Raw genomic sequence first — 27,936 nt, forward strand, 5'->3', positions numbered from 1 at the left:
CTGGGTAGGAGATAGTGTTGCCATGCGCTCCACAACAGACCTGAAAAAGGTGTGGTTTGGCGAAGATCTTGCTTCTGAATGCATGGTTTGCAGAAGTGTCTTCACCTCCAGAATGCTGGAGTTGATCTGCTGAAAGCCTGCGGAGATTTGCTCTGACAAGACTTTGAGACAGTTCTGGAAAGATGCATTCAGATGCAAGAACTCTTGCGCATAACTCTTTTCCTGACCCCTCTGCCGCTGCCGCCCAGTACCCGCAGGTGTACTAGAGGTGGCAGGGGCAGAAGGGTGGGGTAAAGGGAAATCGATCTCCTCACCAGCAGCTTCATGTAATGTAGGCGGCCACGATGCTCCTGTGCTGGTGGATGGGACAGATGGGTCGAATGTGTGGGAAGGCTGGGAAGGTGCAGATGTACCGGGGCGGTTGAAGTGTCCCTCGGTGCCGGTCTCCTCAGGGATCGCCTCAGAAGGGTCCAATCGTGCAGGCTCCCGAGTGCTGCTCACCGTGCTGTGGAATAAAGAGAAAAAAAAACAATTAAAATACTGACATGGTATGGCCCTGGCTGAAAAAAAAAAGTTACATCTAACATTTTTTTCACATGTGGTGTGTAATATTTACCTTCTGGTGAGCATTGTTTCCCGGAGGAACGACAGGGCTTCTGCGTACTTGTACTTGCTCCTGCGTCCTCCAGATCCACTCGGGGCCCGCATCTCTTTATTGAACTCCTTCTTGAAACGATCCCTCACAGACCGCCACCGATTCACAATTCTGTTCCCTGAAACGAGAAAGGAGTGGTTAGTATACAACATCAGTGTTTCACAAACTCCAGTCCTCATGGTCCCCAGGGGTCATGTTTTCAGAATTTCCATAGTAAATAGAAATCCTGAACACATGATCCGTGGGGACCACGAGGACTGGAGTTCGGGAAACACTGGTTTACATCAAGCAACCGGTACTGTATATACTTACGCTCTTTAATCTGGGCCCGAGCTTCGAGGTCCTCCCAGCGGCCCACAAGGAGAGAACAGATTTCCTCCCAGAGTCGTCGGGTAACGATAAGGTCAGCGTGGCGGCGGTCAGCCATATTCCAGAGCGGCTCCCTTTCTCTGACGAGATCGATGAGGTGGTCCACATCGAGTCCTCCATCCTCACCGTCAGAGTCGGGAGCACGCTGTGAAGGCTGTTAAAGAAAAAGACAAAAATAACATAATTAGCCTCCACAAAAGAAATGAAATAAAAAGTGCAAAAAAAAAGCAAAAATATTTATACTTACACGCTGGTGACCGCCGCGTTGCTGTCGCCGACGACCCTGGGAGGCACTGCGAGGACCTCTTGGCCGAGCACCAGATTGGGAAGACTAGAGAAGAAAACAAAAAATGTTATGTCTTTGGATGTAGGCATTTGTTTGCTGTGTGTGGTCTGCAGAACATTGTTTTCTATGTGTTGTGTGTAGTGTGATGTTGTGTTTCTGCGTTTGATGCAAAAAACTTACCAATTGTGAGCCCACTCCAGGTGTCTGTCCACCCCTTCCTTCTTCTTCTGGGAGCTCCTCTTCATCTTGTGATTCCTGTTTTGAAATAAAAGGCAATGAATAGACATATATTACAGAGATGATGGATTTTGGAAATAAAAACTTACCGTCAAACGCTGACGATGCGAGGGAGGGCTCCCAGAAGAAGATGTGCTGTCCTGTTGATGGCCAGACTCCATGGCTGTGGGTATTGCTGCTGCCAGTGATGCCATTTCTGCTGCTGCTGCTGCTGCATCTCTTTGGCGGCTGTTGAATAAAGAGAAACAAAGGGCCAATGAATATCTTGATATTCCATGGCCCTAGTTTGGAGGAATGGGGGATTTGATAATTACCGTCTCTCATCTGCTGCTGGCCTCCCCTCCTCAGCATGTTCTATTTGCTGCTCCATTTGGGGTGGTGGTGGTGCTGATGGTGCTGCAGTGGTCTCCTGCCTTCTCCTGCTTCGCTTGGTTGCTTTCTTGGGTGGCATGTTGGGTGTGGCTGTGGGTCCCACTGTCTTGCTTTTATATATGTCTTGTGGGCAGAGCTACTGAGCATGCTCAGACCAAAAAAACCGGATCCGGCCACCGGATCCGGCTTTCGCCGGATCAGGCGCATTGCGGCGCTCATAGGCTTTCATTGTGTGAAAAAGCCGGACGCGCCGGATCCGGCGTGTCCGGCTTTTTCGCCGGAGACAAAAAACGTTACAGTAGACGTTTTTTCCAGACGCCGGATCGCGACACATTGCGACACATTGCCGGATCCGGCGAAAACCGGATGAAACGCATGGCCATCCGGCGCGATCCGGCGCAAATGCAAGTCAATGGGGGGGAAACCGGATCCGGCATTGCATTTCGCCGGATCCGGTTTCTGTCAAAAGCGCCGGATCGCGCCTGACGGCGAAAACCTGATGTGTGAAAGAGGCCTAACACTTCTCACCCCAATTTTGAATTTTGTTTTACTTTGCCGGGCCCCTCACTCTCCTTAAAGGGATATTTGAAGTGCCACATGTGAGTGGATCTACAGTGCATATGATCGACCACAGCTGCATGTAAATGGTGCTCTACAGAGCTCCGATTTTCAGGATCATTGGGGTCCCAGCAGTCAGATCTCCAGCAATTGGAAAGTTATCCCCTATCCAGAGGAGAGGAGATTACTTGGAATAATCCATTTAAACAGCTTTTCCAATATTTGATTTTTACTTGGCCATAGTAATATTGAAAATACTTAACCAATATTGACCCTCCCAAAGTCCAATGTCACCCCTTCAACAACAGGTCAGGAGAAGTGGTACTGTGCAGTGCATACAGGGCCGGCTCCAGGTTTTTGTGGGCCCCGGGTGAAAGTCTCAGTTGGCTCCTTTAACACATACCACAATTCATAATGCACAGATACAGCAGAGAAATATAGGTATACAATGCCAAAGATTTCACTTCTTACATTACATGAGTGATAACTATTGTACATTCTACAGTAGGTCATAAATTAGACAGTATAGCCCTCCTTACAGTATTATGAGCACCACATAGTGCTCCATACAGTATTATGGGCACCACATAGCGCTCCATACAGAATAACATGCCCCATAAATTGCACCATACAGTATAGTGAGCCCCATATATTGCTCCATACAGTATAATGAGCCCCATATATTGCTCCATACAGTATTATGGGCACCACACAGCGCTTCATACAGAATAACATGCCCCATATATTGCTCCATACAGTATAATGAGCCTCATATTGCTCCATACAGTATAATGAGCCCCATATATTGCTCCATACTGTATTATGGGTACCATATAGTGTTCCATACAGCATAATGAGCCCCATATATTGCTCCATACAGTATTATGGGCACCACATAGTGCTCCATACAGTATAATGAGCCCCATATATTGCTCCCTACAGAATAATAAGCACCATATAGTGCTCCACACAGTATAATGGGTACCACATAGTGCTCCATACAGTATAGTGAGCCCCATGTATTGCTCTAAACTGAATAATGAGCCCCATATCTTGCTTCATACAGAATGGGCCGGATATAATGCTCCATACAGTATATGATGGGACCCATATATTGCTCCAAACTCCAAACAGAATGGACCCCATATAACGCTCCATATATAATGGCCCCCATATGAGGCTCCATATATAATGGGTTCCATATGATGCTCCATATATAATGGGCCCCATATGATGCTCCATACATAATGGGCCCCATATGATGCTCCAGTATATAATTATAATGGGCCCCATATTATGCTTCAGTATAATAGGCCCCATATAATGCTCCAGTGTATGATGGGCCCCATATAATGCTCCAGTATATGATGGGCCCCATATAATGCTCCAGTGTGTGAAGAGCCCCATATGATGCTTCACTATATGATGGGCCCCATATCTTGGTCAAAACATTTAAAAAAATATGAAATCCTCACCTCTCCTCGCTGGCCGCTGCTCTGCTCTGGACTCCTCAACATCGGCATCTTATCTGCACTGTGACTATTCAGGTAGAGGGTGCACAGGTGTGACGTCACTGCACCCTCTGACTTGAAACGTCACAGTCAGAAGACACCGCAGCGGAGGAGCGGGAAGAGGTAAGTATCTCAAGTGCTGGGGCCCTGAGCAAGCGGGGGAGGGGTGGACTCTTTGTTGGCCCATGTGGCAACAGTTCAGTTCCACAGCAGAGAAAGCTTATGATATGGATGTGAAATGTTGCAACATGGATCAATAAAGTGTCTGCCACTTTTTTCACAACTCACATCACACAGAGTGATATATATATATATATATATATATATATATATATCTCACTCCGATATATATATATATATATAGTGATACAGCAAAGGGTGTTTTACTGGATGGGAGATACATTTCTCTCAGCAGGTTAATGTTTGGCCAGGATTTTCCCTAAAGATAGGACCTGCGATGATGTCATAGTCACGTGATCAGCCCATGTGATGTCTGCCTCACCTGTGAGAGGGGTTATGGGCTATGTAATGGAGGTTGGTATTTGGCACATGGTGAGTGTGTGTGGAAGATACAGGAACTTGGCTGGAGTTAGCCTGAATCTGTTTGTTGGACTGCACATGCTGCAGAGCTATAGCACCAAGACTCCGTACAAACCCTGGGAATGGCACATGGCGGATGTCAGTGACCTGGCAGCTGCTTAGTTAAGCCTGTCCCATGCGCCCATAACCCCTCCCACAAGTGAGGCAGACATCACATGGGCTGATCACGTGACCATGTCATCATTGCAGGTCCTTGTCTTTAGGGAAAATCCCAGCCAAACATTAACCTGCTGCGAGAAATGTATCTCCCATCCAGTAAAACACCCTTTGATGTACCACATACCTCCCTCCTATGGGGGTGGGCACATGACATACACTGAACACTGGACAGGGCATCTGCGTTCCCATGTAGTCTGCCTGCCCGATGTTCTACTGAAAATTTAAAATTTTGCAGGGGCAGGAACCACCTGGTGACTCGTGCATTCATCTCTTTAGCTTGACTCATCCACGTAAGAGGGGAGTGATCTGTCACCAAATGAAACACTCTCCCCAGCAAATAATAGCGCAATGACTTAATGGCCAGGCACTCCCTCTCCACAATACTGTACCTGGTTTCAGCTGGGGTAAGCTTCTGGCTTAGGAAATTAGCGGGATGCCCTTCCCCATTAACCTCCTGAGACAACACGGCACCGAGCCCGATCTCAGAGGCATCAGTCTGCACAATGAACTCTCTTTTGAAATCGAGTGTGATCAGAACTGGTGTACCACACAGTATCAATTTTAACTTTACAAAGGCCTCCTCTATCTGATCATTCCAGCGGACCATCACAGACTTCCTCCCCTTTAAGCTGTCTGTTAAAGGCGCGAACAGGGTTGCATAGTTGGGAATAAACCGCCTGTAATATCCCACTAAACCTAAAAAGGCTTTTACCTGTTTGGTTGTGAGTAGTGTTGAGCATTCCGATACCGCAAGTATCGGGTATCGGCCGATACTTGCTGTATCGGAATTCCAATACCGACTTCCGATATTTTTTCAATATCGGAATTCGGCATCGGAATCGGAAGTTCAAAGTTGATTGACAGCCTGACGTCATCATGATGCGCGGTGTGTGCGCATCATGATGCGCCGTCATTTCGGGCCTTCCGGGGGTCTCTGCCGGCCTGCCGGGGGGCTGTGTGGACTGCCCGGGGTCTGTACCGGCCTGCCGGGGGGCTGTGCCGGCCTGCCGGTGGTCTGTGCACCCTGTGGGGGTCTGTACCGGCCTGCCGGGGGGCTGTGCCGGCCTGCCGGTGGTCTGTGCACCCTGTGGGGGTCTGTACCGGCCTGCCGGGGGGCTGTGCCGGCCTGCCGGTGGTCTGTGCACCCTGTGGGGGTCTGTACCGGCCTGCCGGGGGGCTGTGCCGGCCTGCCGGGGGGCTGTGCTGATGTCCGGGGGTCTGTGCAAGCATCGTCCGATGGGACTACAAGTCCCATCTGGCGATGCCTGCTACCATGACAGTGATTGACACATTAGCCAACAGGGAGAAATGCAAAGTACTACATCTGGGCAATAAAAATGAAAAAAGCATATATAGAATGGGAGGAATAGGGCTAAGTGACAGCACATGTGAAAAAGACTTGGGTATACTAATAGATCACAGACTGAATATGAGTCAACAGTGTGATGCAGCAGCAAAAAAGGCAAATGCAATTCTAGGATGTATTAACAGAAGCATACAGTCTAGATCACGTGAAATCATTATTTCCCTCTACTCCTCTTTGGTCAGACCTCATCTGGAATATTGTGTCCAGTTTTGGGCACCACATTTTAAAAAAGACATCAACAAACTGGAGCAAGTTCAGAAAAGAGCGACCAGAATGGTGACCGGTCTGCAAACCCTGTCTTATGAGGAAAGGTTGCAGGATTTGGGAATGTTTAGTTTGCAAAAGAGAAGACTGAGAGGAGACTTAATAGCTGTCTACAAATATCTAAAGGGCTGTCACATTGTAGAAGGATCAACTTTATTCTCATTTGCACAAGGAAAGACTAGAAGCAATGGGATGAAACTGAATGGGAAGAGACACAGATTAGATATTAGAAAAAACTTTTTGACAGTTAGAGTGATCAATGAGTGGAACAGGCTGCCACGAGAAGTGGTGAGTTCTCCTTCAATGGAAGTCTTCAAACAGAGGCTGGACAGACATCTGACTGGGATGATTTAGCGAATCCTGCTTTGAGCAGGGGGTTGGACCAGATGGCCCAGGAGGTCCCTTCCAACTCTACGATTCTATGATTCTATGATTCTATGATTCTAATGTGTTAAATGTTAAAAAAAAAAAAAAAAAATACTACATACATACTACATACATACTACATGCATGCTACATACATACTACATGCATGCTACATACATACTACATACTACATGCTACATACATACTACATATATACTACATGCATGCTACATACATACTACATGCTACATACATACTACATATATACTACATGCATGCTACATACATACTACATGCTACATACATACTACATGCTACATACATACTACATATATACTACATACATACTACATACATGCTACATACATGCTACATACATACTGCATGCTACATACATACTACATACATACTACATACATACTACATGCATGCTACATACATACTACATACATACATACTACATGCATGCTACATACATACTACATGCATGCTACATGCATGCTACATACATACTACATGCTACATACATACCACATACATACTACATACATACTACATACATACTACATGCTACATACATACTACATATATACTACATGCATGCTACATACATACTACATGCTACATACATACCACATACATACTACATACATGCTACATGCTACATACATCCTACATATATACTACATGCATGCTACATACATACTACATATATACTACATGCATGCTACATACATACTGCATGCTACATGCATGCTAAATACACACTACATACATACTACATGCTACATACATACCACATATATACTACATACATACAATACATTCATACAATACATACATAGACATACAGTACATATAACATAGAGTAACATACTTACCAATACTTGTCACATTGTTCCCCGAAGCCATTGTCTTTTCCGGAATAAATATTAACATAACAAACCACAAAAATACTCACCCACGATCCGAAGCAGTCCACGAGTGTGTCCCACGACGATCTTGGGTAGAGAACTGCAGCATCAGATGATGCTGCCGTTCTCTACGGGCTGCAGGAATCCAATGACGGAAGGTAGGTATCCTTCCGCACTGTATTCCTCCGCCACTTAAAAAAAAAAAAGTCCCTAGTCTCACTTTATGCCATTGCTGCGTGGGAAATTCCCACACAGCAATGGCATAAAGTGAGACTAGGGACTTTTTTTTTTTTAAGTGGCGGAGGAATACAGTGCGGAAGGATACCTACCTTCCGTCATTGGATTCCTGCAGCCCGTAGAGAACGGCAGCATCAGCTGATGCTGCAGTTCTCTACCCAAGATCGTCGTGGGACACACTTGTGGACTGCTTCGGATCGTGGGTGAGTATTTTTGTGGTTTGTTATGTTAATATTTATTCCGGAAAAGACAATGGCTTCAGGGAACAATGTGACAAGTATTGGTAAGTATGTTACTCTATGTTATATGTACTGTATGTCTATGTATGTATTGTATGAATGTATTGTATGTAGTATGTATGTAGTATATATGTGGTATGTATGTAGCATGTAGTATGTATGTAGTATGTATGTAGCATGCATGTAGCATGCAGTATGTATGTAGCATGCATGTAGTATATATGTAGTATGTATGTAGCATGCATGTAGTATATATGTAGTATGTATGTAGCATGTAGCATGTATGTAGTATGTATGTGGTATGTATGTAGCATGTAGTATGTATGTAGCATGCATGTAGTATATATGTAGTATGTATGTAGCATGTAGTATGTATGTAGTATGTATGTAGTATGTATGTGGTATGTATGTAGCATGTAGTATGCATGTAGCATACATGTAGTATGTATGTAGTATGTATGTAGTATGTATGTAGCATGCATGTAGCATGCATGTAGTATGTATGTAGTATGTATGTAGTATGTATGTAGCATGCAGTATGTATGTAGCATGTATGTAGCATGTATGTAGTATGTATGTAGTATATATGTAGTATGTATGTAGCATGTAGTATGTATGTAGCATGTAGTATGTATGTAGCATGCATGTAGTATATATGTAGTATGTATGTAGCATGTAGCATGTATGTAGCATGTATGTAGTATGTATGTAGTATATATGTAGTATGTATGTAGCATGTAGTATGTATGTAGCATGTAGTATGTATGTAGCATGCATGTAGTATATATGTAGTATGTATGTAGCATGTAGTATGTATGTAGCATGCATGTAGTATATATGTAGTATGTATGTAGCATGTAGTATGTATGTAGCATGCATGTAGTATGTATGTAGCATGTAGTATGTATGTAGCATGCATGTAGTATGTATGTAGTATGTATGTAGTATTTTTTTTTTTTTTAACATTTAACACATTAGCCGGATGATGGGACTACTACTGTCCCATCATTGGCTAATGTGTCAATCACTGTCATGGTAGCAGGCATCGCCCGATGGGACTTGTAGTCCCATCGGACGATGCCTGCACAGACCCCCGAAGCCTGCACAGACCACCGGCAGGCCGGCACAGCCCCCCGGCAGGCCGGCACAGCCCCCCGGAGCCTGCACAGACCACCGGCAGGCCGGCACAGCCCCCCGGCAGGCCGGCACAGCCCACCGGAGCCTGCACAGACCACCGGCAGGCCGGCACAGCCCCCCGGCAGGCCGGCACAGACCACCGGAGCCTGCACAGACCCCCTGGCAGGCCGGCACAGCCCCCCGAAAGGCCCGTACAGACCCCAGAGAGGCTGTACAAGGCAAAAACAGGGTTTTTCTTATTCCGATACCGGAAGTCCCATAGACTTGAATGGGACTTCCGGTATCGGAATCGGCGATACCGATACTTTTTATAAAGATCGGCCGATCCATTCCGATCCGATACTTTGAAGTATCGGACGGTATCGCTCAACTCTAGTTGTGAGGGGACGTGGCCAGTTCTGGATTGCCTCCACTTTGTTTACTTGGTGTTTGAGGACTCCTCTCCCAATGACGTAACCCAAGTACAGAGCTTGCTCCAACGCTATGGAACACTTCTTTGGGTTGGCAGTTAGCCCTGCTTGTCGCAGAGAATCTATCACTGCCTGTACTTTTGGTAAGAGACTTTACCAGTCTGTACTGTACACCACAATATCATCTAGATAGGCTGAGGCATAGCGGCGATGGGGACGGAGAACAATATCCATTAACCGCTGGAACGTCGCTAGCGCGCCATGCAACTCAAAGGGTAACGCCTTATACTGGAACAGCCCCTCGGGTGTTACAAAAGACATTTTTTCCCTCACCGCCTCTGTTAGGGGTACCTGCCAATATCCTTTTGTGAGGCGTTGAAAAATACCGTGCCTGCCCAAACCGCTCTATCAACTCATCAACCCGGGGCATGGGGTATGCGTCAAATTTTGAAATTTCATTACGTTTTCTAAAATCATTACAGAACCTTAGAGTCCCATCAGGCTTGGGTATTAGGACTATTGGGCTGGCCCACTCACTTTGGGAATCTTCAATGACCCCTAACTGTTGCATAGTTTTTACCTCTTCCGAGATGGCTTGTCGCCAGGCCTCAGGCACCCGATATGGCTTTAGTCAGACTTTGGCCTGTGGCTCCGTGACAATGTCATGTTGGATTAGGGAGGTGCATCCAGGGAGCTTCGAAAAAACATCTGTATTTCGGCTAACAAACTCCCGGACCTCCTGAACCTGTCTAGGAGACAAAGTATCTGCTATTTTGACTACGGAGTGGTTTTCTCCTGACTCACCCAGAAGTAATGGAGCCTTCTCCATCTGAAGTGCAGGCAGCGGACTATCCCCACCAAGGTGGTCTCTATCTTTCCATGGTTTAAGCAAATTAACATGGTAAACCTGTTCTGGCTTTCTCCGTCCTGGTTGGTGTACCTTGTAGTCTACTGCAGGGGTGGGATTCAGCCGGTTCTCCCTGGTTCAAAGGAACGGCTTGCTAAAAAAACAGCCCACCTGCTGCGGGGGTTGAGCTGACTTTTAGGGCCGCCGTCATCCAGCCGGGGGTCAATGACGACACCCACGCCATGACGCAGGTAACCGCAGGCACCAGGCAGGCTGCATGACAAGCTCAGTCATCATCACCTGGCCGGCCTGAACTTACCACTGCTCTGGACAGTGGACTGCACCAACGGCAGGTCAGTCAGTCAGACTCAGAGCCCGGGTGACACCATGTGTGTTGTGCTGCCTGGCTGTGCCTGTTGTGCTTGTGCCCCATTATACATTAAAGCCTGCGACAGTGCCCCATTATGTACAATGTGTGCCCCGGACAGTCTCTATGCGATATGGGATCGATTGAGGAGGCTGGGAGTGGGACTCTTGCATGTGGGATTGACGAGGCAGCTGGGATTTTATGGGACCTGGGATTGAGGAGGCTGGACTCTATGGGATGTGGGATTGCGAGGTGGCTGGGAAGGAACTCTATGGGATGTGGGATTGAGGAGGCTGGCCTGGGACTCTAGGATGCAGGATTGAGGCGGCTGGGACTCTATGGGACCTGGGATTGAAGAGGCTGGGAGTCGGGACTCTATGGGACCTGGGATTGAGGAGGCTGGGACTCAATGGGATGTGGAATTGAGGCTGCTGGGGCACTATAGGATATGGGATTGAGGCGGCTTGGACTCAAAGGGATCTGAGATTGTGGAGGCTGGGATTCTATGGCACCTGGGATTGTGGAGGTTGTGCCATTAGGTGGCTTTAGGCACCTGGGGCACTATAAGGCCTGGGACATGAGGAGGCTGAGACTCTGTGGGACCATAACTTGTGAAGACTGGGACATTATGGCGCTTAAGGCAGCTAGGGCACTAAAAGGCCTAGGATATCAGAAGGCTAGGACACTATGGGATTTGGAGTTTTAGGCAGCTGGGGCACTTTGTCAATTGAGGAGCCTGATACTCTATGGGACCTAGGATTGTGAAGGTTGGGACATTGTGGTTCATGGGGCTGTAAACAGTTGAGATACTATGGAACCTGGGACTGGAGGAGACTGGGACACTATGTGACCTGGACCTGAGGAAGATGGGACAGTATGGTGTCTGGGCTTGAAGAGAATGTGATACTATGTAAACTTGGATCTTTTGGTTTTGGGACACAATGGTGTCTGGGACCTGAGGAGGCTGTGACATTGTGAGATCTTTGGCTTTAGGCAGCTGCAGCACTTAGGGTATAGGGACTTGAAGAGGCTGGAACCCAAAGGGGCCTAGGATGGAGGATACTGAGAGAATATAGAGCCTGGGGCTTTAGGCACCTAGGACACCATACAGGCTGAGACGTGAGAAGGCTGGGACAAGCCAGAACTTTAAGAGGCTGACATATTATGGGGAATGTTACCTAAAGGGGCTGGGGTATTATAGAATCTAGGAATGGAAGGGTATGGTGATTTTTACTTTTAATTACCATTAGGACGCAGACAGACTGTCGTATCAATCAGAATGTACTGCACAGCCTGGCCAGCCGGTCAGTCAAGTGAGACAGCTGCATAGAAATATATGCAGCTGTCACACTTGAGTCAGGAGAGCCGCTGACCAGAATGTGCACTGTTCTGATTTCATTCCAATTTATTTTTTTTCAAATGTTTCACTGCGCCCCTACTATGTTTGAGGAAAAGGTGCATGTAAATGGGTATGGCTTAAAATGGGAGTGGTTTTCCTACACACAAACACAGATCCTGTTGTTAAAAATTTGAATCCCACCCCTGGTCTACTGGCCCCACCTTCTCCATGATCTCGTAGGGTCCCTGCCACCTTATAAGAAATTTTCTATCTATGGTAGGCACAAGTACCAACCCCGATCCCCAGGGCTAAAGGTTCTTACTCGAGCCTCCCAGTAGAGTTGAGCGAAACGGGTCGAAAAATTTCAAAAGTCGCCGACTTTTGGCAAAGTCGGGTTTCATGAAACGAAACCCGACCCTAGGATGAGGTCGGCCACGAGGTCGGCGACTTACGCGCCAAAGTCGCGTTTCAAAAGTTTGTTTTGCGCTCTTTTTCAGCCAATCAGGATCCACGGACACTGTGGGCAACGTGATGACATAGACAGGGGTCACCACCATCTTTCAGAAGGGCATGCAAGTGATTGGCTTGCTTTGGTGGGCGTCACAGGGGTTATAAAAGGGCGTGCACACCGACCGCCATCTTACTTCTGCCGATCTTAGCATAGGGAGAGGTTGCTGATTCTGTAGGGAGAGCGTTAGGCAGGGAAGAAGAATTTTTGCCTGTACAACACACCAGTCACTGTGTGTGCAGTGCAAGGGGAGGCTATATTGTGGTGGATCAGCGGTGTTGGTTGTTAGGCTGCCTTCTAAGGCTTCCTGACAGCTGCATTGCTGTTTACCCACTGCTCTGCAAACTGCTTTTTTAAAAGCAATCCCAATTTTTTTTTTTGTCCTGCTGAGGTACTGAGCGTGCATTTTTTCACACCATACAGCGTCAGTGGGCCTCACACAATCCAAAAGTGTCCAGTGTCCACTAGTGTCTGCAGAAATTCAAAATCTCCCTTATCCTGTAGTCACTTTTTTCACACCTGTGCCATCGAGCCTGTGACATAGCGCTCTGATATTCAGTGGGCCTCACACAATCCAAAAGTGTCCAGTGTCCACTAGTGTCTGCAGAAATTCAAAATCTCCCTTATCCTGTAGTCACTTTTTTCACACCTGTGCCATCGAGCCTGTGACATAGCTCTCTGATATTCAGTGGGCCTCACACAATCCAAAAGTGTCCAGTGTCCACTAGTGTCTGCAGAAATTCAAAATCTCCCTTATCCTGTAGTCACTTTTTTCACACCTGTGCATCGAGCCTGTGACATAGCGCTCTGATATTCAGTGGGCCTCACACAATCCAAAAGTGTCCAGTGTCCACTAGTGTCTGCAGAAATTCAAAATCTCCCTTATCCTGTAGTCACTTTTTTGACACCTGTGCCATCGAGCCTGTGACATAGCGCTCTGATATTCAGTGGGCCTCACACAATCCAAAAGTGTCCAGTGTCCACTAGTGTCTGCAGAAATTCAAAATCTCCCTTATCCTGTAGTCACTTTTTTCACACCTGTGCCATCGAGCCTGTGACATAGCGCTCTGATATTCAGTGGGCCTCACACAATCCAAAAGTGTCCAGTGTCCACTAGTGTCTGCAGAAATTCAAAATCTCCCTTATCCTGTAGTCACTTTTTTCACAACTGTGCCATCGAGCCTGTGACATAGCGCTCTGATATTCAGTGGGCCTCACACAATCCAAAAGTGTCCAGTGTCCACTAGTGTCTGCAGAAATTCAAAATCTCCCTTATCCTGTAGTCACTTTTTTCACACCTGTGCCATCGAGCCTGTGACATAGCGCTCTGATATTCAGTGGGCCTCACACAATCCAAAAGTGTCCAGTGTCCACTAGTGTCTGCAGAAATTCAAAATCTCCCTTATCCTGTAGTCACTTTTTTCACACCTGTGCCATCGAGCCTGTGACATAGCGCTCTGATATTCAGTGGGCCTCACACAATCCAAAAGTGTCCAGTGTCCATTAGTGTCTGCAGAAATTCAAAATCTCCCTTATCCTGTAGTCACTTTTTTCACACCTGTGCCATCGAGCCTGTGACATAGCGCTCTGATATTCAGTGGGCCTCACAAAATCCAAAAGTGTCCACTAGTGTCTGCAGAAATTCAAAATCTCCCTTATCCTGTAGTCACTTTTTTCACACCTGTGCCATCGAGCCTGTGACATAGCGCTCTGATATTCAGTGGGCCTCACACAATCCAAAAGTGTCCAGTGTCCACTAGTGTCTGCAGAAATTCAAAATCTCCCTTATCCTGTAGTCACTTTTTTCACACCTGTGCCATCGAGCCTGTGACATAGCGCTCTGATATTCAGTGGGCCTCACACAATCCAAAAGTGTCCAGTGTCCACAAGTGTCTGCAGAAATTCAAAATCTCCCCTGTCCTATAGACACCTTGTACCTTGTTTTACATTACTATATAGTTTGTTGGATTTTGTCTACATTTCTACCAAAAATGAGGAAGGCTGGTGGAAGAGGCCGTGGAATTGGGCGGGGGTTGGCAGCTGGTAATGATGGTGTTGGTGGTGGATCTGATGGTAGTGGCAAAAGCAAAATAGGACTGAATGCAGGAGGTGTTGAGCCTGCGTCATCGTCTGGCTCCACAAGGCCTCGAAGGCTTAGTTTTCTAGGAGTTGGCAAACCGCTTTTAAAGCCAGAGCTTCAGGAAAAAGTTTTGTCTTACATTGCTGACTCAGCCTCCAGCTCTATCGCCTCCTCTTCTGAAGTTGTAAAAAATAAAAGCACTGAGTCGTCATTGGAGGCTCATGTTCATGAACCACACCTTTCCTTGTGTCCTTCACCCCAACCAAGATTGAAGGATGACGCAGGCCATACTACTGATTACTCCATGGAGCTGTTTTCACATGCCTGGATTATCAAGTGAAATGGTGAATTACCCAGGCCAAGATGAATCTGACATGGAGTGCACTGATGCACAGCCGCTGATAGATGATTCTGCTGGTACATTCACTCAGAGCACTACATTGTCCTCGCAGTGTACAGAGCCAGATTCTAACCCTGATGAGACTCAGGTGCCCCTTCCCGCACACTATACCACCATACACGGTGACACAGAGGAAGGTGCACATGACATTGAAGAGGAGGTGATGGATGACCCAGTTGTTGACCAGATTGGCATCCATTGGGGGAAGAGGGTGCTGCTTCCAATAGCTCAGATGAGGAGGAGCATCCACAGCCGACATCGACATCGCAACAGCTGTTATCTGGCAGGCCCGGAGCACTCCAAAGACAGGTTCCAAAAATCAAAAGAGTTGCTGGACAGCTTGTCCAGAGGGTCAAAAGATCACAGCGTGCTAGGCCGCAAAATGTCTGCCAAAGTAGGAAGAGTGCAGTGTGGCACTTTTTTGAACAAAATCCTCATGATCAGGCCAAGGTTATCTGTAAGAAGTGCGCAAAGACCTTTAGCCGAGGGAAAAATCTGAAAAATTTGAATACCAGTTGCATGCTTAGACATTTAACCACCATGCACTTGCAAGCGTGGACACAACACCAAACCTCAAGTGCCACATGTGCAACTGATCACAAAGAAGGTAGTCAACAATGCTACATTGTTTCCCCCACTGAAAGCCCACTGGTTAGCACAGCAGCAAATGTTGAGGTGTCGTTGCAAGGCCACAGCAGTCAGGGAATCCCACTGTTATATCAACGAAATACTGAATCTAGGCCATCAGAAAGAACACCAACTCCATCACCATCATCAACCCTCTCTCAGTCCGCCCTGTCCACCGCTACTTCCACCATATGCAGCTCTCAAGTCCAGCTCACCCTCCCAGACACTATGAGTAGGTCAAGAAAGTACTCAGTCTCTCATCCGCGTACACTGGGTTTGAACGCCCACATTGCCAAACTAATCTCGTTTGAGATGATGCCCTATCGGTTGGGCAGCGCAGCTTTCCACAAATTCATGGCCTATGCAGTACCACGCTATGACCTACCCAGTCGCCACTTCTTCTCTCGCAAAGCCATCCCAGCCCTCCACCATCATGTAAAAGACCGCATTGTCCATGCACTCAAGCAGTCAGTGAGTGGAAAGGTGCACCTCACAACTGATGCATGGTCCAGTCGGCATGGCCAGGGCCGTTACGTGTCCATCACTGCGCACTGGGTTAATGTGGTGGATGCAGGGTCCACAGGGGACAGCGGTGGTGGGACAGTGCTGCCTAGCCCACGGTATAGGAAACAGTTGGCTGTAGGCATTCGACCCTCCTCCTCCTCCTCCTCCAGAAGCGAAAGCTCGTCCACAGAGCGCAGTCGTACGAGCACTCCATCTGCAGCTGCCACTGTTGCACACGAGGTGTCCCCCTATCGAGCAGCTAGTGGAAAGCGTCAGCAGGCTGTGTTGCAGATGATGTGTTTGGGCGACAGACACACCGCCGAGGTGCTGGCTGAGTACTTGAAGCGACAAACTGAGTCATGGCTGGGCAGTGTACATCTTGAGGCAGGCAAGGTAGTTAGTGATAACGGCCGTAATTTTGTGGCAGCCATAGCCCTTTCAAAACTCAGCCACATACCTTGCTTGGCTCACACCTTGAACCTGGTGGTGCAGTGCTTCCTCAAAAATTATCCGGAGTTAACAGCCCTGCTCCAGAAGGTGCGAAGACTGTGCGCGCACATCCGCCGGTCGCCTGTACACTCCGTTCGTATGCAGAAGCTGCAGCGATTGCTCCACCTTCCCATCCACCGCCTCATTATCGATATTGCAACAAGGTGGAACTCCACCCTGCACATGGTGGAGCGGCTGTGCGAGCAGAGGCAGGCCATAATGCATTTGTGGGAGGATACACGGCCAGGCACTTTGAGAGCAGACATGGCATGGAGTTGACAGGTGTGCAGTGGTCGAAGCTGAAAGACCTCTGTAAAGTCCTTCTGTGTTTTGAGGAATGCACACGGCTGGTAAGCGCAGACGACGCCATCCTAAGCATGAGCATCCCACTTATGCGTCTGCTCATGCAAACTTTGACGCACCTTAAGGAGCAGGCGTCTGCAGCCAATGTTGATGAGGAGGAAGAGGTGGAGGGAATCCTTGATGACATTCAGCCATTGTCTGCTCAGGGACCTCTCCTGGACGAGGTGGAGGAAGAAGAGGAGGAGGAGGATGATGATGGGGATGATTACTTAGGGGAGGAGGATGCATCTCGTGGGGCAAGTGAAAATGTTGGCGTGGCAAGGTCTGGTACAGGGTTTGTGCGTGACTGGAGGGATGTGGATTTGCCAGAAAGTACTCCTCCACCCAGCACTCGCAGTGCATCATTGACACCGGGAACATTGGCCCACATGTCAGATTATGCCTTGCAGATCCTAAAAAGGGACCCCCGCATTTCCAAAATGATGAACGATGACGACTACTGGTTGGCCAGCATCCTGGATCCACGCTATAAAGGCAAATTACAAAACATCATGCCACAGGAGAACCTTGACCTAATATTGGCTAATAAACAAGCAACTCTGGTAAATCGGTTGCTTGAGGCATTCCCAGCACACAGCAGTGGTGATGGTTCTCACACGAGCCGTACGGGCCGGGGGCAGCTTGGCAGAGGTGTTCATGGTGCACACAGCAGGAGTGGCGTTGGAGACAGGGGTTTCATGACAATGTTGTGGACTGATTTTTCACGGACCGCTCACACAACTGGTAATACTGCATCGATGGAAAGTGACAGGAGACAGCACTTGTCAACTATGGTAACAAACTACTTTTCCTCCCATATCGATGTTCTCCCACACAGGTCATTCCCCTTTGACTATTGGGCCGCTAAACTGGACACCTGGCCTGAATTGGCCCAATATGCCTTACAGGAGCTCGCTTGCCCAGCTGCAAGTGTGCTATCGGAAAGAGTCTTCAGTGCAGCTGGATCAATCCTGACAGAAAAAAGGACCCGTCTGTCAACCCAAAATGTGGATGATCTAACCTTCATTAAAATGAACCATGCATGGGTTTCCAAGGATTTTGTCCCACCTTCCCCTGATGACACATAGGGTGACAGAAAAATGGCTTGCTTTGGTCCACCTCTTCCTGGGACTTGACCTATTTCGCCTTTTGCATCAGCTGAATGTCCAACATCAACATATGCCACTTTCTAAAACTCCCTAACTGTGCTGCCTCCCCCCCCCATGGCCGGGGTCACCATCTAGCGCAAGACACCGTGCGAGTGCCGTTGCCCTGGACAGGTGGGTAGGTCGACTCTTGGGCGCGGGCACTGGCACAGGGTCCCTCATAGTGCAATCAAGTGTCTCTGACGGTGGTGGTGCACACTCGCCGTCAGACACACTGCCGTACTATGAGGGGCCCAGTGCCAGTACCGACGCCCACGAGTGGGCCCCCCTTGCTTGGGCAGGGCCCCAGCATTTGCAATCTTTACCTCTCCCTGCTCCTCCGCTGTGTAGTCTGGGCCGTCAAATCCATACTGTGCCTGACACCGTCTGAGCCTGCCTCCTGATGTATAGACATATATTTTGAATGTGTACGCTATCCATACATGTTATCCTGGGATACGGTACCCTTTCTCACCTTTGTTCAATCACGTGCAAGCCATACTGGGCCTAACACCGTCTGAGTCTGCCTCCTGATGTATAGACATATATTTTGAATGTGTACGCTATCCATACATGTTATCCTGGGATACGGTACCCTTTCTCACCTTTGTGCAATCACGTGTAATCCATACTGGGCGTGAGAACGGCTGGCGAGCTGTTAAGCAAGCTACAGCACCTGTGGTTTGCACACGTAAGTTTTTCATTTTTTCAGGAATGACGGTTAGGCCTAATTCCGGAACTGCGGTTGACCTGCACTTACTGGGAAATCATCGTTCGCGGGTAATAATTGTAATCAGTGATCCCCATCACTAACGTTGTTCAGCGGGTTATCTGCACCTGTAAGCGACAAACGCTGGCCTTTTCAGTGTAGCGCACATGCAGCCACGGACATGTAAGGGCATGACACACCAGTTATTGGCCAATCTCATGTGCCAGAGCCTCACGTGTCCCTCTAGTAAGCCGGACTCGGACCGCGGGGCATGACGGAGTCTCGTTCGTTAACGGAATTAAGCTTGCAATGTGTGCATCTGTTCTGTAGCTGGCATGGTTGAGGTTTCCCAGGTGGAGTCGAATTTAACCGTAGGCTCCACTCCTGGTGGTGCCCTTCTGGACATTCCTTTAAGGTTCAGCTTTGCAACCATACTGCCCACGTAAAACAAACACTTTGCCTTCATGAACGCTGTTTGGAGGGTCATGACTCGTGGGAATAATGCCGCCCAATCAGTTAACCTGCTAGAGAGATCCTTCGTTGCTCCCAAGCATGACATCACACTCCCTAGGAGGAAGGTAATGCCACAGTGGCGACCGTACTCCTGGGGGCGACACAAGTGCACTGATGCCCAGCCACTGCTCGATGAATCTGCTGGTACATTCACCCAGACCACTACATTCCCCTCGCACGCTACACGGCCTGAATCTGACCCTGATGAAACTCAGGTTACCCTTCCCATATACAGTTCCATCTTACACGGTGACAAAGAGGAAGCTGCAGATGAAAGTGCAGGTTCGGCCCACCCGCCATCAGACACACCACCGTACTATCAGGGGCCCTGTGCCAGTGCCGTCGCCAACGAGTGGGCCCCCCCTGCTTGCTCAGGATCACAGCACTTGCAAGGTTGAAATACTGTGCAGTGAGATGGAAGATGGGGACGACGAGGAGTCCAGACTAGTACAGGGATTCCCTAGCGAGGAGACTTATTTGATTGTTTTCAATGTTGGGACAGCAATTTTTGGGGAGCACTATACTCTGGAGAATGATAGATGGGGCCCACCATACACTGGAACATTCCAAAGGTGGACATCAGACACTGGAGCAGCATTTACAGGGCCCATTATACACTAGAGCATTAGAAATGGGGTCCATTATGTTTGGAGCATTATTTGGGCCCATAAGACAGTGGAGCTTCATCCATGGGGACCAACATATACTGTAGCATTATGTGGAGCTCATCATATACTGCTTCAAACATTATATGGGACCAATGATTCTGTATGGAGAAATAGATGGGCCTCGTCATGAGATGTAAAAAGTGAAGTATTTTTCATTGTACTATACCGCTATTTCTCTGCCGTATCGGAGCATGATGAGTTGTGGTATGTGTTAAAGGGGCGCTCTTTCGCCCAGGGCACATGAAAACCTGGAGCCAGCCCTACCCCCCCACAACTTTAGCCAAATAACCCCCATTTTTCAGTGCGTAACTTGTATTATGAAGTTAATTAAGGTTGACAATCTTAAGTAAGAAGAATTGATGCTTTTGGCATTCAAATGGGCACTGTAGGTGTGTTTCCTGTCCTCCTCTCACTGCCGACTTTTATTCCCCATTGACTTACATTGGGTTTCGTGTTTCGGGACTACCCCGACTTTTCCCTATAATCGGCCGATCTTGCTCGACCCGACTTTTGGAAAAGTCGGGTTTCACGAAACGAAACTCGACCCTAAAAAAACAAAAGTCACTCAACTCTACCTTCCAGTTATAGACCCGAGTTTCTCGCATGACACATGCAAGTGTTAAACCAGCCTAAGTCACTGTATCCCCTATATAATGTATATAGATTGCTGTATATAAATTATATAGTTGATACTGGGATTATACACAGATTTAGCAGCCAGTATCAACTATATATTGTATATGCAGCAGTCTATATACAGTATACAGGTGATAGTGCAAGTGCTGTACCTACATAAAACCAAGTTTCCATATTGGGACTCACCCAGGTATGGAGATGGGGGGAGGATGAACAGCTGAGGTGCGTCCATCGTGAGCCATGCACAGGAGTGGGTCCCTGACTCGGACGGTGAGTAGAGCAGGAAACAAAAAAGTGGGATATACAGCACTGGGGGGGACAGGCATCGCCAGGGAGGCACATAGATCACCGGGTGGGCCTCATAGATCACTGGGGAACACAGACCACGAGAGGTCGCACGAAGATCACGGGGGGGTACAGAGATCACAGGGGAAGCACAAAGATCACAGGGTGGCACACAGCTGGGGTGCACAGAGATCACCGGGGGGTGGCATGAAGATCAGAGGGAGGGGTACAGAGATCACAGGAGGGAGCACAATCATAGAGGGGCACATAGCTGAGGGACACAGAGATCACCGGGAGAGTGGCACGAAGATCACAGGGGGTACAGAGATCACAGGGGGAGCACAAATATGACAGGGGGCACAAAGCTGGGGGGTGCAGAGATCACCGGGGGGTGGCACGAAGACAGGGGGGCACAGAAATCACAGGAGGGCACATAGCTGGAGGACACAGATCACGGAGGGGAACATAGCTGGTTGGCACAGAGATCACAGGGGGCACAGAGATCACATGGGAGCAAAAATATCACAGGGGGTACATAGCAGGGGGTACAGGGATCACGGGGGGGCACATAGATCACAGGGGGGCAGAAAGCTGGGAGCCACTGAGATCACAGGGGTGCACATAGCTGGGGGGCACAGATCACGGGGGCATATAGTTGGGGGCACAGAGATTATATTGGGGCACATAGCTGGGGGGGCACATAGCTGAGGGGCACAGATCACCAGCAGAAAGCCACAGAAATTACCAGCAGACAGGCACTGAGTTGCCAGCACAATGATCGCTCTGGATTCTCTGGCACTGCAGCAGCTCCTCTTCCATGACAGGAGGACAGGGATGGGAGAGCATTGGGCGCTAACCCCGCCCACCTCGGTGATAACTCCACCCACCCCAATGATGTCATCATTCATGTGCAGGCAGGGTTCTGTAATGAATGTTGCTTGCACTTTGGGGTTAAACGGCCGGCAGCTGGCAGGGCTGCAGGTGGAGCATTGCAGACTCTGGGGACCTGGAGGTTCCTCACCCCTGCTTTGAAGGGCCGGAACTATTGGGGCTGTCACCACTGTTGGCGGGGGAGGTTTCCTCTGAAAGGGAGAGACCTTTCTGTCAGACAGCAGGGGGCGAGGGGTATATATAATGGGTCAGACTTGGCGGGAAGACGACAGGAGATGGTTGACTCCCTCTCCGCTGTTCGCGCTGACAACTCCACTTTCCCATACCTCAGTGTGCTGACCTTAAGACTTCTCATGACGCTATTAAGTTACTGTCTGTTCCCGCACTGTGCCTGTATACGTGCTCCCGACCCGTGTCTGGCGCATTACTGAGGAACTGAATCCATCAGCACTGTCGGGCGGCAGTGCTACTCGTATCTCCGTAGCAGAGCCAGAAACTTTGTACATCAGTTGAGACACCGCCAAGAGATTTTCCAGCCTTTCCCCTGCCAGAACTGATTGTATTTTCCTCCCTGCATGGAGTACTACCACGAACTGTATATCCCTTACACAGGCCCGGCTGGAGGTGATAAGGCGGAAAACCTCCCACCCGCTCAATGGTTGTCCACAAAAACCCAGCCCTTCAAAAAATTGGCTTCTTAACCCCTTTGAACACTTAATGTGCTGGAGAAAAACTTCTGGGATTTTAAATCACTGAAGCCATTAGCCTCAGCAAAACATATCTCCCCTCCAGCACCTTGTCAGTGACTTTGTCACAATATATATATATATATACCCGAGTACCGAGCATACTCGCTCATCACTAGTGACCACTAGTGATGAGCAAGTATACTCATTGCTCGGGTTTTTCCAAGCCTGCTCGGGTGTCCTCAGAGTATTTTGGCGTGCTCGGAGATTTAGTTTTCGTCGTCTTATCTGCATGATTTGCGACTTGTAGACAGGCTGAATACATGTTGGAATTCCTTAACAAACAGGCATTCCACACATGTACTCAAGCTGTCTAGCAGTCGCAAATCATGCAGATAAGACGATGAAAACTAAATCTCTGAGCACGCCAAAATACTCGGAGGACAGAGTGGGGGGGGGGGACACAGTGTCGCGCACAGCGTGCACACTAACACGTCATGTAGCCACTGACTCAGAGCGGCTCCGGCGCATGTGCGCATCTGACATGAAGCTGGGGCTGTACACCCTGAGTCAATGCATATGCACGGGGAACAGATAGGCTGTGTGCACAGGCAGGATTTGTGACATGGTTGCTGTGACTTTGGGCAAGTCATGGCAATCAAATGCAATCCTGTGCCTAATTTCAAAAGTACACTGAATAATCCATGACTGAAAAAATAAATACACCACTGCTATGACTGGAAGAAAAGGTATGTGAGAGAATCCTCTAATGATATAAAGAGTTTTTTTAAACCTAATACTTGAAGATTGCATCACTAACAACACACTGGGGCCATTTTAATAGCCAAAAATGAGGTGAGAGGTTCCCTTTCAGGCTATGTGCCCACGTTGCGTGTTAAAACGCACACTGAAAACCGGACTCCTTCCCAGAAATCGTGCGTTTTTTTCCACGCGATTTCACCGCGATTCTGTTCGCAATTTTGCCGCGATTTTCTCAAGCACTTTCCAAGCGATTTGAAGCATCGCTTGGAAAGTGATTGACAGGTTGGTCACACTCGTCAAACATAGTGTTTGACAAGTGTGAGCAGCTTTTTACTATTGAGGCCACCTATGCGGCATCAATAGAAAAAGATAAAATGTTAAAAATGATAAAAAAATAAAAAATCGGGGTATATTTACCTTCCGGCGTCCCGCACTACCATCCAGGGCCTCAGCGTTCCCAGCGATGCCTTGCGAGACCTGTGATGACGTTGGTCTCGCGTTACTATTGCGATCTCGCGAGACCGCTAGAGTCACGCGAGACTACGTCATCACAGGACCTTGCCGCAAGGCATTACTGGGAACGCTTAGGCCGGGAATGCAGCGCGGGACGTCGGAAGGTAAATATACCCCGATTTTTTTATTCTTTTTTTTACAGGGGTATGGTACCCAGGGCCTGGAGGACAGTCTCCTCTCCTCCACACCGTGGGTACCAACCGCACATGAGACGCTTAACTTCCCGCATGGTGGGCATAGCCACATGCAGGAAGTAAGCGATTCTCATGCATTCCTATGGGTGCGGAATCGCGGCAATTCTTTGCGATTCCGTACAAAAGAATGATCATGCTGCGATTTTTTCCGCGATGCGTTTCCGCCGCGGAAAAAAGCGCAGCATTAGCATAGCATGTGCGGAATGCCATAGGAATGCATGGGGGGCGTTCTGTACACGATTTTTAAACGTTTTCGCAGAGTTTTCGCGCCGAAAATCGTGGCAAAAATGCTTAAAAATCGCATCGTGGGCACACAGCCTCAATCTGGTATAGCTGTAATCGCAATGACCCGAAGAATAAAGTCACCTTATCACTTTTACTGCATGGTGAACGGCATAACAAAAATGCATAAAAACAATAATTTATTGACTGTTTTTATTCATTGTGCTTCTGAAAAATCTGGATAAAAAGTGATTACAAAAATGTTATGGGGTGCATAGAATTTTTTGATAGTTTTTTATTTAGATTTTTCAGATGCTCGATGGTACTAAAAAAATCTACCACTAGTTTCTAAAACTAAGCCCTCATACAGCTCTATTCGCCCAAAAAATAGAAAAGTTTCAGCTCTCTGAGTATGGCGACAAAAATACTACTGTATGACAGTAGCAAAATGATATAAATGAATAAATCCACCTTATCACTTATACCTCACAGTAATTTTGAAAAAATAAAAATAAGAGCTATTCTTGTACTGTGCCTTCCAAAAATCGGAACGAATGATGACATAATAAAAAAAATTATATTATATATTTTGCAAATATCCATTTTTTTTCTTCACAACAAAAATATTTAAGGGGGTGTGAGTGCCATTGTTCTATATATTAGGGACTAAGGGGGTCATCATTACTAGAATTCGACCCTTTCTTACTTTCGACTCTGCAAAAACTCTAACTGTTCCTCTTATTCATTCTCGTCTGGACTATTGTAACTCTACTAATCTCTCCCCTCTCCAATCCGTCCTGAATGCTGCAGCTAGGATCATATTCCTCACCAGTCATTATACCGATGCCTCTATCTTCTGCCAGTCCTTAATCTGGTTAGCCATCCACTCCAGAATTCAGTATAGACTTCTTACCCTCACCCACAAAACCCTCCATGGCTCAGCACCACCCTACATCTCCTCCCTAGTCTCAGCCTACCACCCTACACGTGCCCTTCGTTCTGCTAATAACCTGAGGGTTAACATCCTCATCAATCAGAACCTCCCACTTCGGTCTCCAAGATTTTTCACATGCCGCGCCAATTCTTTGGAATGCACTACCCAGGCTAGTACAATTAATCCCCAATCCCCACAGTTTTAAGCCTGCCTTAAAAACGCAATAGTTCAGACTGGCCTATCGCCTCAACGCATTCACCTAAATAATCCTGTGTGGCTCATTTCAAAATTTTTTACCTTATCCAGGTTCCTCGCATTATGTTCTCGCATGCTTTTTGCATTTAATAGCCTTTGTGTCTGTACTGTTACATATTTAGGCTGTTAACTGGTTCATGCAGCAACAGGAACACCCAATTCTTACACTAGGGATGGTCCAAACAATAAAAGCAATTGTTACCATCCACCTTTCTTGTCTTCCCTTTTCCCTTACAGATTGTAAGCTTGCGAGCAGGGCCCTCATTCCTCTTGGTATCTGTTTTCATCTATGTGTTTACTGCTATGCTATGCTGTAATGTCTATTGTCTGTAGAAGTCCCCTCTTCTGAGCTTTAAAATGGGCCACCAGCCCTTTAAATCTTCTGCACAGGTCCTGGTGCGCGCATACTCTCTCGGTGCACGCGCTGACCAGGGCCGCGGTGGCCCGCATGAGCTCGGCCCTCGTCAGTGTGGGCAAGCAGGACAGCGTGCACCAGGGCCTGTGCAGAAGTTTGAAAAGGCAGCGGCCGCATGCACAGGACGCCCACCTGAGCCTCACTTTGACGCTGGCCAGTACCAGCATCAGAGGACAGGGCTCTCCTCACCAATCTCCGGCCAGCATCCGCTCCACCTCTGACACTGGCTGGACAGTGGATCCACCTCAGCCTCCCCCCATCTCAGGGGAGTACTAACATGGAAGCATGTTTTATGTATATAGAGTATTTGCAGTTTGACCTATATAATGTATATAGACTTTTGCCTGTACAATATATAGGTGATACTGCTGTATATAATCACTGTATCACCTATATAATGCACTGTATGTACAGCAGTCTATATACATTATATTGGCGATACCACTGTGCGTATATATATTGCGACCGCTGTGTATATAATCCATATATGCCAGCCGCAGTGTATATGTGTGTATATATATATATATATATATATACTGTGAGGTAGTACTGTCATTTAAGTAGGGGATCACTCGCTTGGCAGCCACAAAATCAGATCCGGCACAGGTTTTCCATAAACCAGTATAGTCCAATGTGGTTTATTAAACATCATAAACCATGACCAGCAATATATAAACGGCATAGCATCCATGGCAGAGCTTCACTCTGTTAGCAATGTCCAATATGCAGGCTTTTCAGCCTCACAGTTATATCTCACCCCGTCAGGGTTCTCTCATGGCTGCTTCTCCATACTGCAGACATTCATTCCCTCCAGGGAACTCTCAGGCACTTGCAGCCATTACTCACAGCGTCCACACGTGCTATCAGGCAGGAAGCCCCATCTCAGCGGGACCTTCCACACTGGACCAACCAGGTCCAAGCATTCACCTCATGTGACCTACCCTGGCCACATTATATGGTCCATAGCCACGCCCACCGGGTCACATGACTATGACCTCATCACAGGTCCTTCACACACACCTATACACTTTACAATAGCGTTATTAAACACACCCCCTGGGTGGGTTTGTAGGTAACTAGTCCCTGACACATTGAACCAGCACCTCAGCAGTATCACTGCTGATTAACACATGCATAAATCTCCATCTCAAGGCCACCCACCTTGAGATACATAACGGTCATTCAGTATCTTGCCATTCATCCACTCTCCTGGGACATCCATACAGCGCCCCCTAGTGGACACAGTCGTCACTACACCACAATACATACATATATATATATATATATATATATATATATATACCTGTGCAGCTGCCATTTTACTTGGGTCTGCTGCACCCTGTATTAGTGCAGATGCATTTAGGCCTGTCTGGTTTGTATCTGAATTTTTTGGATAATTTTTTCCTCTTTTTGAGGTTTTCGTGTTAGAGTAGGACTGGCAAGTGTAAGGAACTTTGACGCAGTTTGCCAGCTTCCGTATTAAGGCCTTAATATCAACCAATACCTTACATATATTGATGTTTTTTGTGCACTTTTTAAATTTATTTCAGGGTGCAGTTGGGCCCAAATGGTTCTGTAGACTTGTGGCCTCTGTTCACACGGGATGCATTCTAGTTGGCACTGGGCAGCCCCCCTATATGGTGTTACTAAGAGGCTGTGAACCAGAAGCCCTGCATTCTCTGTGTGAACACTGCCACATCCGGATTATTTCTTCTGCACTGGTGTACCACACGGCCAATCCCTGATTGTAGGCTGGCTGTTTCATTTGGTATTTAGGCACCTGTGCAGCTGCCATTTTCTTGTGTCCGCTGCACCCTGTATTAGTGCAGATGCATTTAGGCCTGTCCAGTATATATATATATATATATATACAGTATATATATATATATATATATATATACATACACAGATCTGACAAGAATTAA

General features: G+C 47.5%; 1 protein-coding gene across 1 annotated transcript in view; it reads right to left on the reverse strand.

Annotated features, from left to right (window-relative positions):
* TRPM1 (transient receptor potential cation channel subfamily M member 1) overlaps positions 1–27,936 on the reverse strand; it is a 337,343-nt gene that overhangs the window by 204,837 nt on the left and 104,570 nt on the right. The gene's annotated exons all lie outside the window — the stretch shown is intronic.

Source organism: Dendrobates tinctorius, unplaced genomic scaffold (genome assembly GCF_039654945.1).
Source record: "Dendrobates tinctorius isolate UK_male_01 unplaced genomic scaffold, ASM3965494v1 ptg000097l, whole genome shotgun sequence".
In the NCBI taxonomy this organism is placed as follows: Eukaryota; Metazoa; Chordata; class Amphibia; order Anura; family Dendrobatidae; genus Dendrobates; species Dendrobates tinctorius.